Source organism: Harmonia axyridis, chromosome 3 (assembly GCF_914767665.1).
Source record: "Harmonia axyridis chromosome 3, icHarAxyr1.1, whole genome shotgun sequence".
Taxonomy (NCBI): Eukaryota; Metazoa; Arthropoda; class Insecta; order Coleoptera; family Coccinellidae; genus Harmonia; species Harmonia axyridis.
The window spans coordinates 35132835-35149079 of NC_059503.1; the positions used below are offsets into that span (position 1 = coordinate 35132835).

The following is a 16245-nucleotide window of genomic DNA, read 5'->3' on the forward strand; positions in this document are numbered from 1 at the left end:
ATTAATTGTTGATGCCGCTGATCCTTGGTAAGATTTTATTTCCCTTTCACAACAATTGTTTTTGAGTCATTACTTTGTAGGCATGTTATATTTATGTGTTTTCTATTCATTATTATTACAAATTTATTGAATGTTTTCTTACGGAAAAAATTTGATGTTTTAAAAATTTTTCTTGTCCTGCATAACCGACATACGTTGAATAAGTTTTTATTTTTGCTAAAGTTAATGATATATACTTGGCGACATTATTTTTTCGATTTTGTCCCCCCTCTCAGCAAAAAAAAGACCTTGACAGATTATGGGAACAGACTCCCAAAAGTGTTCTCTTACTAATAAAAACCTAAGATTACCTAGTTCTCTAGTATAAAGCGAAACCTTTACATTTGATACTGGTAGTATAGCAATCATATAAATAATAATGAAAATCTACTCAAACATTTATCAGAAGGTGAAAGTGAATTTCTAAACATTCCACATTCTACTAACATGTAGAAAGGATGATGGTGGCTTATATATAAATATAATAATGCTTTTCGTTCAGAATACAATGAATAATTAGCTGAAAGAAGAAAAAGGCAGAAAAAAATTGTCGGTATTAATTGAATAACATCTGAAGAGGTGAAACAAGAGATCAACGAAAAAGTAGTAAAAGCAGTGTTCAGAAGGTATTCATTTTGTTTATGCCATTAAATGACAATTTGTTTTGCTGAAGGCAGACGTTCCAAGTAATCCTCAATTTTAATAAAGATTGTTCTACAATTCTTCAACATTTTTCACTGTTTGAGGTGTCGAAATTTCTGAATAAAAACATTAAAGAGATGCGAGAAAATTACAAAATATTTTTCCTACCTACATAGAATGTTTCGGGTTCCTGATATCAAAGTATCGCGTGAAATTCATAAACAAATTTTTTTGCCTTTATATTTTTCATAATCATCGAATCTATACCTGAACCAATCAAAATTATCTACTAGCCTGGAAACAATAATGATGACAGTAGAATAAATCCAAATCGACGATAAAGGCTTAAATTGACTGTGTGAAGGTAAATGTCAAATCAATTGAGTTTCATATATCTTCAAGACATAAACTGATTTCCTTCCAGTTTTCTCTTTCGCAGGTTAGAAGGGTTGGATGGGGTATGAAATCAGGAATTTATGGTGTGATATCCATATCCCTTCGCTGGTGAAATATCCCCGGAATCTAATGGGATATAAAGCCTCCCCTTTGTCTCTAAAGCTAGGTGTTCTTTTAGGGTAGAGATCGATATTCACGGAAGCTCTCTTTTGGATTTGAAAAAGCAGGAGATTGGAATATCTAACCGGTTGAATCTTGTATAAGTCAATTGTTTTTAAGAGCTGGTCGCCACGTTCGAAGGTATCCTGGATTTTCACAAGGAACGAAAGGTAATATTTTATTGAAAATTTAATTTTTTGGGAAGGAACTAATGCTCTATCAGTGCTACGGTGTTGCCGCTTATTTAAAAAAATACTAACAACTTCGATATTTCAAATAGTTTATTTTTGTTTTCCTTTTTTTTTAAATTTGAAGGGATGTAGGAATGTTGATTTATTTAAAACACAATATTTTTCATGATTCACGATTGTCGATTATTTTGAAGTCAAGTAAACATTATCGTAGAATAAGAAAATCTCCTCGTCGTCGGGTTCCTCACTCTCCGCTAAGAACATTCACTCAATCCCAGATATTTAAATATCATAAGGATAGAGCTCGGTCGGTCCTTGTAGTCCCCCTGGATCTGGTCGAACTTCTGGTCCTTTTACACCCGATCCCGCCCATCCTTGGACCTGTCCGTCGCCTGCTAGGAATTTTCTCACCGTCCTTGCAGTACCTAAAAGAACAGCTTTTTGCTTTATATTACAAATATACTGACTAAGTCTAAGTGCTTGATATTTCTCTTGAGATTTTTGGGTACTATTCCTGTTGTTAAGATAATAATTGGAAGAGTTCTAGTTGATATCGTTCCCCACTGCCGCTTTATCTGAAATTCGAGGTCCCTACTACCTATATTTTGAAATTTTTGCGACCTCCTTTTGAGGCAGGTTGTTATTGTTATTTGGTATCGCAACGTCGATGGGTAATGCTGTCTTTTGATGTTCAGCGACTATAGTAATATATCTGGTCAGCTATGTGGAAGTGTTTTATCAGTCAAAATCGTATGATCCCAGCACAGCTTATAGCGTTCGTTTTCCAGGAGGGTCACCGGTCGGTACTTGTATCATGTTTTCAGATCCAATGGAATCCAAACCGTCTTTGGTCTTTACATTTATCGCCTATTTATCTTCCTTAAGTTACGGAAAAACTATTTTTTGCCATATGTCAATAAAAATAATACTCGACAAGTTTATCCTTTCCTTCTTCCTATTCACAGTACTACTAGGTTTGAAAGAGGACCACTTTATATGGCCATGCGTTTATTTAATTTGCTTCCTAAGCAATTACAGGTTGTTGAAGATATAACCTTGTTTAGAAGGCGCATTTACAATTTTATTTTGGATTGTGAACCTTATTCAGTTGATGAGTTTATTTAATTTTGTAGAAAATAAGCTCTTTTATGACTTGTCTCTATTTTATTCGTTTGCATTGATTTTGATGTTGTGAATAATTTTTGAGATTAATAAATATTATTATTATTATTATTATAATATCATATCATGTTATAATATGGGAATTCTTCAGAATTAATTAGTTTTATTATGGTTGCCAATTCTTGGTGAAGTAGGTATCTTTCCTACTGCATCGTGTCTCTCTTCATATTCATTTATGTTATGTTGGATTGCCTCATTCGTTGGACATCCATATCGCCATCGATCGTCAGCAATAGTTCGATCCTTAATGATATGCTTGCAGTAATTTCTCGTTGGGATAACTTGATCTTGGATGGCTAACAGAGAACCTTCCATTTCTGAATACATTACACCTGATGTGAGCCAATAGTTCGACGGTTCAATGTCGACATGATCCTGGTTAATCTGGTTGAAATGTCTTCCATACAGGGGCTTCTCTCTCCATCTTTGTAGTTTTTCTTGGTTTGTCTGATGGTTGTATGAAAATTGCTCCTTGTGAAGTTGTAAAGGTGTTGATTCATCTGGTTCACACAGTAATTTGTAGACCTCTGATGTACTTGCTTGGTCTATGAAGTATTCCCATAGGCTTTTTATTTGCCTATTAGCAAGTTCTATGATGTCCGTCAGACCCCTGCCTCCTTTATTTGTCGGCAGTGTAGTCCTCCAAATGCTGCTTTACGGATGGTGCTTGTTTGCTTTTGTCATCAGCGTTCTCATTTAACGTTGCAAGTTTTCGATGTCTGTTTTGCTTCATGGAACTAGAATTGTACATGCTTATGTGTTGATGGATCTCGTCAGGTTCCTGCTATTGAGGTAAATTTTTAAGATTTTTAATTTTTTTAAGATGTTTTTGGTTCTCCTAATGCACTCAGTCATTGAGTCTTGCTTAATTCTTTGGTGGTTGATTCGTCTGTTTCATTCCAACGACACATGTCCAATCCGAATTCCATACTTACATCTTTCGAAAAATGTTCCACTAGTTTGACCATAATTTGTAGGTGGTTCTTATTGCCTGTTATCAGTTTCAAATTATCCATGTACAGCAAATGATTGAGGGTGGTAGTATTTTTATTGCCTCTAATGTTGAAATTTTTTCAATAGCGTTCAGCTGTTTAGAGAGTGGGTTCAATGCTAAGCAGATCCATAAATGGCTCAAGGAGTCTCCTGGAAAATTCCCCTCTTAACAAGAATCAGCCTGATTTTTATGTTTGCCGTAGAAAGCTCGATGTTCGTTTTCTAATTGCACATTGCAAGCTTCAGTGAATTTGTTGTTATTGGATCGATCTTGTATATTTCCAAAATTTCCGTCAGCCAACCATGTTGAAGTGAGTCGAAAGCCTGGAAGCTGTTCCTTCGATCCTTGTGAGTTCTTGGAACGTCCTTTCTGCAGTGTAGTTTATATTTTATTTTTTTCGCAATGTTTGTAGATAAGAGATGATGTGATTATTTTGTATATATATATATATATATATATATATATATATATATATATATATATATATATATATATATATATATATATATATATATATATATATATATATATATATATATATATATATATATATATATATATATATAGTTATAAGTTAGATAAGGGGTGTGGGAAAATTGATAAGTGTTATAATGTCACTCTTCTTTATTTCATTTAGTCGACGTTTCGATCCCGATGGGGACCTTCTTCAGGACTCTACAATAGCAATAAAAAACAGTCAAAATAAGGCAATCACAAAACATGCAAAAATAGTACATACCGAAATACAGAGTTGTAAAGATCTTATTTGAACACAAATCAATAGCTCTCAAGAAAGCAACTAACAAGAACATCAACAACTTCAGCGAAAAAAGATCTGATACTTCGTTAGTAAAGGAGTAGAAATCAATTATAATAAGTAAATAAGGTAAACAGAATAATCATCAAAATGAGAGGTTGTCAAAAATGTTGTCAACCAGACTTGCCACAGAATACACGCACATGACAGATGAAACATAGAGTAGCATTAAATCACATTGGTCGCAGTAATTCACTCTCACTGAACTCAGAACAAATGCGATTTTTTTGAAAGATTCCATGAACCGAAACCAATCCCCTCTCACAGAAATGGCCTAGAACACAGAATTCATTTTCACGTTATCCCTACGACTGCTGAACTTGTTGAAATTCTTTCTGTATGTGATCCTTCCAATTCTCTCCCACAGAACCGGTCATAATGAATCAAATAAGAATAGATGGAGCTGATATTATTTACATCCCTTCTGTAGTTCATCGAACAGGTTTGACGTTTAATATGATACATCTCTAAGAAACATCTTTTTCTTCCACTAACTTCAATTTCTAGGATTTTGGTGGAATCATAATTCATTGGATGATCTTTGTCCCGGGTATGGTCTGCTAGGGCACAAATCTTACTTGAATTCTTGATGTCGCTTTTGTGTTGAGCAATCCTTCTCTTCAGAAGCTGAGACGTCTGACCAATGTACACCTCACTGCATATTGAACAAGGAATACAATATACCACACCACTCATGTTATCAACAGTCATCCTATCTTTCACTCGACTATATAATCTGTCAATTTTAAAATAAGATTTCTGAATCAGCATAGTTTCTGTGGTCTTTAAGAGGTTAATTAATGCGTTTGTCATACCATTAATTAGGGGAATAGACAAGTAAAGAATTCTACCCGTGTTCTCAGTGTCCACAGTGGTGGATGCGCTCCTCTCTCCATTCGTTGGCCTTGTCGAAGGAGTGGTATTATAAATCAATCTGGACAATAACCTTTTTGGGTATCCATTCTCTAGCATCAACTGCATCAACAACCTCAGATTCTGCCGCGTAAGACTTGGATGGGCAACCTTTTCTATACGATTCTTTAATCCTAAAATCATTAAAGAATCGTATAGAAAAGGTTGCCCATCCAAGTCTAAGGCGGCAGAATCTGAGGTTGTTGATGCAGTTGATGCTAGAGAATGGATACCCAAAAAGGTTATTGTCCAGATTGATTTATAATACCACTCCTTCGACAAGGCCAACGAATGGAGAGAGGAGCGCATCCACCACTGTGGACACTGAGAACACGGGTAGAATTCTTTACTTGTCTATTCCCCTAATTAATGGTATGACAAACGCATTAATTAACCTCTTAAAGACCACAGAAACTATGCTGATTCAGAAATCTTATTTTAAAATTGACAGATTATATAGTCGAGTGAAAGATAGGATGACTGTTGATAACATGAGTGGTGTGGTATATTGTATTCCTTGTTCAATATGCAGTGAGGTGTACATTGGTCAGACGTCTCAGCTTCTGAAGAGAAGGATTGCTCAACACAAAAGCGACATCAAGAATTCAAGTAAGATTTGTGCCCTAGCAGACCATACCCGGGACAAAGATCATCCAATGAATTATGATTCCACCAAAATCCTAGAAATTGAAGTTAGTGGAAGAAAAAGATGTTTCTTAGAGATGTATCATATTAAACGTCAAACCTGTTCGATGAACTACAGAAGGGATGTAAATAATATCAGCTCCATCTATTCTTATTTGATTCATTATGACCGGTTCTGTGGGAGAGAATTGGAAGGATCACATACAGAAAGAATTTCAACAAGTTCAGCAGTCGTAGGGATAACGTGAAAATGAATTCTGTGTTCTAGGCCATTTCTGTGAGAGGGGATTGGTTTCGGTTCATGGAATCTTTCAAAAAAAATCGCATTTGTTCTGAGTTCAGTGAGAGTGAATTACTGCGACCAATGTGATTTAATGCTACTCTATGTTTCATCTGTCATGTGCGTGTATTCTGTGGCAAGTCTGGTTGACAACATTTTTGACAACCTCTCATTTTGATGATTATTCTGTTTACCTTATTTACTTATTATAATTGATTTCTACTCCTTTACTAACGAAGTATCAGATCTTTTTTCGCTGAAGTTGTTGATGTTCTTGTTAGTTGCTTTCTTGAGAGCTATTGATTTGTGTTCAAATAAGATCTTTACAACTCTGTATTTCGGTATGTACTATTTTTGCATGTTTTGTGATTGCCTTATTTTGACTGTTTTTTATTGCTATTGTAGAGTCCTGAAGAAGGTCCCCATCGGGATCGAAACGTCGACTAAATGAAATAAAGAAGAGTGACATTATAACACTTATCAATTTTCCCACACCCCTTATCTAACTTATAACTATTGTTGTATATTGGGAATTAAAATTGTTGATATATATATATATATATATATCCTTGTGAGTTCTTGGAACGTCCTTTCTGCAGTGTAGTTTATATTTTATTTTTTTCGCAATGTTTGTAGATAAGAGATGATGTGATTATTTTGTATATATATATATATATATATATATATATATATATATATATATATATATATATATATATATATATATATATATATATATATATATATATATATATATATATATATATATATAGTTGGTAGACATGTTATAGGTCTGCATTTTGATGGATCCATGGTGTTCTGAAAATCTTTAGGTATAAGTGATACCTGTTGTTAAAAATACTGGCATTTCTCTTGGATTATGTATTATGTTATGTTAGATTCGACAAGCCTATCGTGGAGACACCAAAACTTCTTCGCCTAGAAGTTGTGAATTCCATATGGGCCTGGAGATTTCCAATTGTGAGTGTTCTTCAATACTTCCTGTAGTTCTTCAGACGTTATTACACTATGTGGCATATTTTCTATGATCTGACATGATTTCCCCTCTTTTCTTATCCAATGCGTTTGGACGTTAAAAGGAGTCGATGTTGACAGTTGATCGGTCCAAAAACTTTCTATGTCTTCGGCGCTGGGAGGACTCCCTGATTTTGTTGACGTTTGTTCATTCAGCATCCTTTTCGAAGTTTTCAAAAATCAGATTGTCATGTTTTCGTTTATAGCTCTCATTGTATCTTCTCAGTCGTGCAGAGTATGCACTCAATTTTTGTTAGAGTGTGTCTAAAGTTTCTTGAGCACTTTCTTTGTTGGCATCATAGTTTGCATGTCGCCTATGGTGATGTATAATTATTGCCGCCATCTTCTGTAGTTTTCTCGACGGAGAACCTTTTACAAATTGTGTTAAGCTTTCTATATCTTGTCGGAGGCTATGTACTTTTGCTTCTAGCCTTTTTTGCCAATGTGGTTTGTTTTGCTGTTTTTTTTTCCGGGCTGGTTGCTCCCTTATAGTTTTTGGCTTCAAGCCGAGCACTGCTGTGTGAGATTCCTGTTCTTTAGCCTTAGTTGGACTTTATGGTGTCAAGTCTCTCATCGGGTACAAGTTTATTTCTCATTATGACCCAGTATTGGTCGGCTACTTTTTGCTCAGGAACTTGAAGTTCGGGATAGTTTCTGTGGAATTCTGCAAACAGCTTTTGCCGGTAGCCCATTTTATCCTCTTCCATGTTAGTCCATGTCAGTTTTTCCAATAGTTTTTATAATAGGGAAATCGTTAATGGCGAACTTTTTCCTAGAAAATATCTCGTTTGTTCCATTTCAACTGGTTCCGCGTACTGCTTCGTATTCCAAAATTCCGATATGAACTCGTTGAATTGGCCAAAAAAGATTACCGTGATTGGAGGAATATTTCCAGATCTTTAAAATCCCACGAAGCTTCTATAAAACATATGGAATGGTTTTATAAATGGATGCAGCTTGATACGAGGCTTCAAAAAAGATGATATATCATGAACACCAAAAATTAATGAATTAGAAAGACAGTTTTGGAGAGACTTATTCCATACAGTTGTTGCAGTAGTTCAGTTATGTGCATCCCAAATGCTTGCTTCTAGGGGATCTTCAGATAAAGTATTCCAACAAGGCAACGGAAACGGTTATGAGGGAAGTTGTGTTGTTATTGATATTTTTCAGCAGGAGCGACAAAAAATTCTTTGCTTCAGGCGCCAAAATTGCCCGCGTCGGCTCTGGTAGTGTGTAAAAGGAAGAAATATATGTAGACCAAAAAGAGCATAAATGAGCTGTCATCGAAAGAGAGTAGAAATAGACTGCTACCACTCTTTTCAGTAGCTATCGCTACCGCATAACTCAACCGAATGAAACAATGGAAACCATCAGACTAATCACTAACCGAATACACTGATGCAACACACCTTTAAAAATCAAAGAAGTATATTTAGTACACTGCTTCATTTGTTTGTCTGAAGTAATACTCATGAAAATAAGCAGATGAAAACAATGAGAGTAACTAATGTGAACTGGCAATAACCACAAAGGACAATACTTCAAGGAAATATAACGACAAAAGTAAAACAAGAGCATATTAAGTTTCTCTAGAAGACAGTGGAAAAAAATACGAGAAAAACACTGACCTGGTCTCAGGAGAGAATAGATTTGAGCGCTTAAGAGCTTGCCTATGCTTCTGCAGAACTATACAAATTTTTCCAATCAGAAGTTTCATGTTTATATAAAACAAACGAGTAGTTATATATCAAGGAGAATCAATGGATGCTTCTTCCATTGTATGTATGGACTACGGTTGCAGCACCATGAAAGCTTCATGAAAATTTCCATGACCAATTCGTCCATTCACTGCTGAATATACGATTACCTTAAGAATTCCATACTTAAGGTATTGAATCGATTGTGAAGCATTGTCATATACCCTCATTTTTCACGTGGTTCTAAAGGAATTGTTTGTAGGTACTTAGTCACAAGATTTCTGTGGCCAATTGTGATCACCTCTTCGAGAAATAACACGACCAGGAAACTTTCCTTGCGAAATAGCGTTAGTTTCGTTTTTGTGTGGCAGGTAGCACTATCTTGTTGAAGATACATTTCGTCCACATCAATATATTTCAATTCTGGACTTAAAAATCATCGACAAGAAATCAACAGACTTGGGTTGTCGTCAACAATTCGGCTACAGCAGGAATATTAACAGTTGTTCTTGAGTGACGCACACAGTTTCGATTCTTCACATCACTAACATGTCCGAACAGCTCAAACTTTTTCACCAGTTTTACTAACCGAGAAGGTTCTTCAGGACTACCTAAATGTGTTTCATTTTTGTGAACTGTGAAAAATTTTCTCCATTTATCAAAATGGAAACTTCAGTACCTACCGAATTTCAACATTTTGAATGCGTTGTTGAAACGTGTATCGTTCCATTTTTAGTAATGATGAAGTTTTTAATTGTCGATTGTCAAAAGATTACAGCTAATATGTTGAAAAACACAAAGGGGTCTCAAACTATTGGATTCGGCACTCTGATGATGTCTATGTCAAAATCGGTTCTGCCCGTCCGTCCTCTGATAATTTGTCAATGGGAAAGAAATGTTGTCAACTTTTCATTTTTCGTAACAAAATCTGATGATATTAACAATGTGAAAAGAACTTATATATTTTCAAAATATTTTTGAAAGAACCTACCGAAAATCATTACCAAAGAGGTGAAACTATGATTTTGTGAAAAAAAATAATCGACCATCGTACAGTGCAGCCCTCTGTTTATTTGCTTCGAAAAAAGTAAGAAGATGAAGTGAATGTACTACTTCGTACACCGTATAAAGTTTGGTCATCCCAGGAGCGCCAGAGGGGAAATGAATGGGTACCAAAGTTTGACTGGTACGCAGAAAGCCACGTGATGGTAATCCCTCAGGGCATGGCCATTTTCCATACATTCATTTTTTTTCTTATTTTCCTTTCATTAAGAGCTATTCATTTATCCAATTCTTGGATAATATTATGTTTTTCAGCATGATATCCCCATTATTTCAAAAGGCAACGATCAATTCTATAAATTCCTGGATTGAATCTTCCGTCTTCGGCATTATAATAGAGGGCCATGGAAAGACACCCATTCCGTCCCTCCCCTCTTAATTTGATAATTAAGGAACTGACGTTTAAGCGATGAGTGACATTAGAGTTCGACGACGTTTCGCTCAACTATTATATTTAATCTTCAGTTAAAGTTTCCCAGGCTTCGCCCTAATGAATCGTTAATACGCATTAGAGACTGGAATTTGCATCTAATCAAGAAATGTTTTTGTCGTGGCAAGAAAACGGGAGATGAGGGGTATGATGGGAGGTGTTAGAGTGGAGGGGGAAGGAGGAAAAACGATGCGTCGATCAAGGTTCCGTTTGGAGGCGATGTATCGGTATAATTGTCACCGAGGAAGGGTTATTATAGTGGCCCAAGATTAACTAAGACAAGGAATGTCAAAGGCGATGATAAGCATTCATTTCATATGACAATATTTGTGTTTCTTTGAAACATATAAAAAATATTTAAAATCATAATTCAATTTGAATCGATGAAAAATATATTTAAAAAAAACCAATCAAGTTACAATAACTGTACATGCTGTTCTAAACTCGATGCTTATTTCGATAACTAATAGATTTAAGGAGAAAATCTTCAACGACCAATATCTTTTTTCGAAATAATAAAATATCAGAAAGTAAATAAAAGATATCTTGATTCATTCACGAATTTCTGAAAAATGATTGAAATTTTTCCAGTAATTTTTAAGGTTTTGTATCTGATACTCATAACAGATCATAAAAATTCATTAACGTTCAGGAGTTGGTCATTTCGAGAATGCCGTCGAAAATCTCAATATGCTTGAAAAAAATGCTTGATGCTTTTCGACAATGAATTTTCAGATGATAATATTATACAAAAAGTCTTGTCAAAGGCTGAAAATGCGTTTTTAAAATTAAAAATGAAGACGTAAAAACGTATTCTGAATTCTTGCATGTGGTAGAAAAGGACTGTAAACGGAAGATCGTTTGAGATTGCTTCACTCATCATGAAAAGTGCTGGAATGTCAAAAACGCTGAGTAGTTAACATTTGGCAGATCACAATAATTCCACGTGGTTCCAAACTTCTTGAACAATAAAACTTATCCTCAAAAAAACATAACACCTAATATTGGAGATGAAATAAAGTTTGAATCGAGTTCCTTATATTTTTATTTTATCTGAAATCCTACTATGCTATAAATTATCGTTTTTTAACGTTGATATTAATGAGTTCTCATGCATACAATATATCCCTATTTTACCATTAATAAGTTTAACCCATTGCAAACTATCCTATTCTTTATTGATTTATATCAATAAATATATTCAGTTATCACTGAAATATATTTATGTTATTTGAACACTTCATTTACAGGGTGTCTGGTGACCAGTGGAACAATCCTGGTGAGGTGAAGATAGATGACATCTGTGTGAGTTGAGAAATTATATCCAATTTCTAATGGATTTAATTAGGGGAGCAGTTAACCTATTTTGGTCATTTTAGGTACGATTGATTTTATTAGAAAAAAAACGCATTTCGGACAGCTGAGAAGAAAATACTGCTGGCGATAACAGGACATACTTCGCGGGCCCACCAGAGGAACAATGAGATAAGACAACGATGCGAAGTAGAAGATGTTGTCAGAGGGGTTAGAGGTAGAAGAATAGGCTGGAGAGATCATGTAGACAGGATGGCTGAAGATCGGATAGCCAAAATTGTCAAGGAATGTGTACCTCGGTACACATTTCTTCTCCTACTCGTAGGAGAAGACCTCTAGACAGACCACCGAAGAGATGATACGAAAGTTGGAACTCAGCCTCCCAAGAATGAGGCCAAGGTGTTGCTATAAAACAGACCATGTCCTGGAAAACGAGGAAGAAGAAGAAAACAGCATCTGAAAACAAAAATTTTTTCGTAATAAGAAATTTCATTTTTTTGGATCTCCTAATTTCACACCAGTACTGTCTTCATTTCTTTTTTGGATATTCTAATTGAATATTCTATGGTTCTAACGTCGCTATTAACAGGCTAGTTTTCACGAAGTTTGGAATTGCTATATATAATTACATTTTTTTTTGCCGGAAACCTTTTGAAAAAATAAGCCTTTATTTACTACGAAATATAGAGCATCGTCAGTTTCAATAACTATGTATTGAGCTTACCTAATAGACTTGTCTACTGGAACTGATTGTCATGTTATACAAGATGATTCAAAAGTACTTTGTCAAACTTCAGGAGCTAAATCATCTCAATATTCTAATGTGAATTGTCCAAATAAATATATGTTAGCAACGCTTCGTATCCATTATACGAGGTGTTATTGTTATTTTCGTTTTTTGTAAATAACTCTGAAACTGAATCAAATACCTGAATAAATGAAAAATATTTATATGTAGGTAGTGTTTTTCATCAAAAAAAAAAAAAAGGCGGAAAACTCAATATCTTTGAAACATATTATATTTTTAAGAAAATAATAAGAACAACGACCAATCTGTGGCAAAAATACTACGTTGGAAAATATGGGTGTCCTATTTAAGAAACAACAATTTTTCTCTTTATCTCTGAAACGGTAATTAATTTCTATGATCTGTTATGATTTATAATCATGATAGATGACTCCCTTCGAATGAAAATTGACCTGTCTTGACTTTTTCCGTTAAAATCATACATACTTAAGGAAATATCCGAATCCCGAATGCACTGTTTTATGTATTCCATCTGTAGCATATTCTAATATATAGGTTATGATAGAATTGGGTAACTGTAAATCATAGATAGTTGCTAAAGATGGGCAGAAAAATTTTGATGTAACATTGCTGAAATATTCTATGAGAAATGAAACGATACAGTAATATGAATAAAATATTGAATGATTGAAATGATGAAATGACAATAAATATTTTTTGAACTTTATTAAAAAACCCAAACTATTACAAAATACAAATAATCCAAACAACCGTGAAACAAAACATCTTAAAATTAAATCAATAATAATAATAATAAACTCAGTACGTAATCAGTAACTTATCACCTAAATACATGTCCCTTATCATAAACAGTTGTATGTGTGTTACATGTCTTGATATTTTCAAGAAGAAAGTACGAACCATTAAAAACTAGTTGGAAAACTTAATAATAACGGTGAACGAAAATATAAAATCATTAAAATTAAAATTGTGGAATTTTCAATTAACAATATCAACTTAAAAATAAAAGCATTTTTTACAATTTCCAGTTGAAAAAATTTGTTGGGGAGGAGACATTTTTTCTGGAAAAAGTGAAAAATAAAAATAACTTAAGGACTAACTTAATATGTACCAGATGTTATCTTAAAATTAGAAATATCATTCCTACTATATGCCTAAAACAAAAACAACAAAAAGTTCACAATTGTACACAGTAATAATGTCTTTGTTCATCGTAATATGTTTTCAATAATTGGATAGGATTTTCAAGAATAATTTTTCACCAAAATTGTCCAGTTAGTCCAATACTGATGGTAAAGGTCTTCCAGATTGAAATTAAAGGTTTACATTCAGGTGAAATCAGAATATTGTAGTGGTACAAATTTTTAAAGATATCAGTTTTATAAGGGTATCAAAGAACACAAGTGGTTTGATAATATAAGCAATTTTTGAATCAATTTCTATTTCATTAATGTTGAGCAGCAAAATACAGAATACCTGAATTGATTGACAGTGGGAATACCTACAATGATTATTTTGTTTTCTTCATAGAATAAGTTTTTGTTATCGCATTTGAATTGTCTTAATGGAAGAAGTTTTTGATCGATACTCACATTTCTAGAACGGAATTTTTAGGTCAATTTACGACGGAAATAAATCATAATTATGATCTTCTACAATATATTTCATAATTTAAGTATTGACATGAAAAATCTATTGAATTTATCAGACTTTTGAAAGAAAGGATTTTGAGGTACCTACTGTCTGTATGAAATAGAAAGCTAGTTTGGTCGATCTGATGGGTTATGCTTAATCGTCAAATTTTGATGACTTAATAAATTGAATATTCATTTCCTCTCATAAATTTGGGTTATGATCGAAATGGACCATTTTCAAGTTTTTCCTGTTTATGATTCATATTTCATTTTCTATATTTCCCTCCGATATGATTCCTAAGCGATTTTCAACCAAATTCAATTTCAACATATTTAATTCCAACCATTTAAACGATGAGAAGTCTTTTAAACTGTTTTTTCAATACTGTAATGGAAAATGTAATGACTAAAATATATATAATTCTCAATTGATTATTTAAAGGAGAAGTTTGATATCAGTAATGTCTTTGAATCTTTTCATTCAAATGAGTCTATCCATATCAATTCAAAACTTTTGGATATTAAGGAAATAATATAAGAGATGTAAAAACAGGATAAATATATGGATCAAAATATTATTAATCAATAAAATATTTCACAATTAAATTGGAAACTTGGAATTGAAGAGAAAATCGACGATTAAAATAAAAAATGATTGAAATTTGAAACATGAGATTTGAAGTAATAGAATTAAAAATGAATTCATTTCAATATTCCTGAATTCTCTACAAATTGTTTTTCTAACACCGTCTTCAAAATTTCAATACTTAAAACAAAGGAAGGGAACGGCAGAAGGTTCTCAAACCAAAATCCTTATACTTTAGAATTTGTATCAGTGATGGATGAAAAACTCTTATTATTAAAGGATTCGAAAAATGGTTTTTGGAAACGAAAATGATAATATCTGAGCAAAGATATCAGTTGTGTTTGTTACTCACGAAATTAATAATAATGAAAGCCCTTTTAGTTGATTAACGTTAATTCAGCATCTTGAAATTTTCAATTTATTTTAATTGAGAGAGTTACTGCGAACTGTAGCTGTAACAAAAAATTTAAATTTGGAAAAATCAGATATATCATAACAAAATATGAATTGTACGAAATAAAAAATAATTGTGGTTGAAATGAAATGATACTTCGCTGTCGAAATCACGATACAATATATCCCTCTGGATTAGTCAAGATAAAAAAAGGGTGAAAAAGAAAATCGCGAAAACGCAAATATGAAAGCGTCAAAGCAGAATCACTTTAAACAGCATCAATATTAATCCAGATCTGTATCAACTGGAATAAAGACCGCATTAAGGGCGTCCCTTCAATCTGTTATCCTGCGTTTTTCACATCGTGAGGGTGTATTTAAAACGACGATGAAAAAGTTCATTATTCGCCTTTTTCCACGCAACAAGTAGCAGTCTCGTTTTCAACCCCCTCTTGGAGGGTTTTTTTCCCGAAGATAAATTGGTTTTCACGTTGATTTTTAGACGGCTTTCCGCAAAAATCCACTGAAATCTGTTAGGGAGGCGAGTGAAAATTGGGTTGTTAGCGCCCTTTTTCAGTTTGACTGGATAAAACGGGTTTTGTAATCAATTTGTGTCGGTTTTTGTTGAGGGGTTGAAGTGATTCTGTGGTGTTGGTGATTGTTTCTGTGTTTTTCAGCGGAAATTAAGTTTTTAACGGGTTTTTCAGGGCTGTTGAGTTAATGATAGGGTAGTGTTGATTGATTTAGCTTCATGGTTCTTCTTCAATATCATTGTTTCGATGGTTTTGGTTATATTTGTAATATTTTTTCTAGAATGAAAATATTTTAGCTTAGTGGATGAATTAGAATGCACCGTTTTTTGAATACCAGATATGTTATCAATGTCTAATTATTCAAAATTATAATCGCTCGAAAATTCCTACTGAAGTCAAACAAGAAATATTTTTTATTCCAATTATTTTTTTCGATTTATTCATAAAACTACATTTTATTGGGGGAAGCTTTCGTATATTTTCCATGGCAATAATTTTAAAGATTGGCTTGAAATTTTGTGACTTGCATAAA

At 33.5% G+C, this 16245-nt stretch overlaps 1 long non-coding RNA gene across 1 annotated transcript; it reads left to right on the forward strand.

Annotated features, from left to right (window-relative positions):
• Positions 1-929: 929 nt before the first annotated feature.
• On the forward strand, positions 930-12755 carry LOC123674903. Its single transcript, XR_006746718.1, has 4 exons — positions 930-1045; positions 1106-1406; positions 11735-11789; positions 11864-12755. It is a non-coding gene; the product is annotated as an uncharacterized LOC123674903 (long non-coding RNA).
• Positions 12756-16245: the final 3490 nt, after the last annotated feature.